This window comes from Poecilia latipinna, unplaced genomic scaffold (genome assembly GCF_001443285.1).
Source record: "Poecilia latipinna isolate Pla-1442-1.1 unplaced genomic scaffold, P_latipinna-1.0 Scaffold3922, whole genome shotgun sequence".
In the NCBI taxonomy this organism is placed as follows: Eukaryota; Metazoa; Chordata; class Actinopteri; order Cyprinodontiformes; family Poeciliidae; genus Poecilia; species Poecilia latipinna.
The window spans coordinates 6374-8021 of NW_015116538.1; the positions used below are offsets into that span (position 1 = coordinate 6374).

General features: G+C 35.0%; 1 long non-coding RNA gene across 1 annotated transcript in view; it reads left to right on the plus strand.

The window, feature by feature from the left end:
- The first annotated feature begins 6 nt into the window (after positions 1–6).
- LOC106941885 (uncharacterized) overlaps positions 7–1648 on the plus strand; it is a 16499-nt gene continuing 14857 nt past the window's right edge. The window contains exon 1 of the long non-coding RNA XR_001423478.1: positions 7–109. This is a non-coding gene — a long non-coding RNA (uncharacterized LOC106941885). The remainder of the gene's footprint in view (positions 110–1648) is intronic.

Sequence of the window (1648 nt, forward strand, 5' to 3'; positions counted from 1 at the left end):
GCTGTGTTCATGATTGGAGATGCTTGTTAACCGAGAAATAAATATGAAGCCTGAAAACCTAAAATCTTAATGGACTGAATCCGTTGTGTTTTTAACTAATCTCTGCTGGGTTTGTGGGGTGCAGACGGTTACCACAGCAACAGGTTGATTAAACGACAGTAAAAAGGTAGGAGAGGTTGACAGGGGACCATACACAACAAAACGAAAATAAGAGGATTGAAAGTTTTTTTATAAAAAAAAAATAATAAAAATTATATATACACTTAATACCCTAACCTAGAGGCACACTTTAACAAATATATAACCCAATCAGAGGTTAAAATTACTCAAAAACCAAAAACTACAACCCCAAAGAAAGACACTTAAAAATACTCCACAGAACTCATATTATAACTTACAAAAATAACTAAAAAATAACCCTAAACATTTTAACCTTAATCCCCAACATTATACATAAAAAATTCCGAAACAAACCAATACACTGAAAAAATCGTATTTAAGAACTTTAAGAATGACCGAATTCAACCTTAAAGCTGTCTCCACTGCAATTAACTTGTAATTAACCAGCAATTTCAAATGTTCAGAGTATTTTTTATGTTCCTAGAAATAAATATAACACTCAATAAAATAAAATGACACATATAATTTAATTTACAAGTAAGTCTTGACTTAAACACTAACTTAGTGCTGAATAACTTTCAGCACCAACTTTAAATAAATGTATTTGTAATTAATAGTAACAATAATAACAATAATAAAATTAGCAAACATTAACATTAGATATTCTCTGACTGAGTTATTTTTTGCTTTTTTTGCTGAGTTTGAAAGCAATGTGCCGGGAGACGGTCGTTCTCTCTCGGCTTAACGAGCCTTAACTCGCCGCACCCGATGACCCGGTTAACTGATAGACCGGGCGAGACGAGCCGGCGGCTGCGTGGGAGCGATAAGTACGAACACGTTCGAGCATGTTTGTAGTTAAGCTATATGTTAATAAACCGAGCGCATAATTCAGGTTTGCACAACTAATTTATCGCCTAATAAGTTTGTAAAAATTATTTTATTTTCCAAAAAGCACAATATACCCACTTCATTAATAGCTCTGCTCGCTCTCCTCCGCCATTACTGCTGGTGTTCGAACACGTCGCTTCAGCCAGCTGAGGATGCGCGCGCATATTGCACCCTGCTAGTGAACTAAGCCCGCGAAAATCAGGGGACAAGCCGTCAACTATCTTTTATTTTAAAACTAAATCGATTTTTTTAGAAATTTACTATGCTAAGTTACGAACAAATATGATTGAGGTTATATTAAACAGCTGAATTTAATTTACTTTATAAATTGTGCCCTTCCCCTACATCATTCCCCCGACCCACCCAACAGCCGTGTTGTAGCAACACCGAAGCTCTTTGTCAGAGCAACCTACCGTAATAAACATTTTAAATAACCATAAAAATAAATATCAAACATCTTCTAAATAAATTATATTTATTAATAAAATCTTATTCACGTTGAAACTTTACCTTCTTTTTACTTACCATGTGTTTTTTCAAAGTAGAGGAGAAGTCCGATATGCAACGTTCACAGTCATGTTGAAAATGGAGGCTTATGAAGAGGGGCGTGGCTTCTTCCAAGTTTCGTCTTTAACCCAAC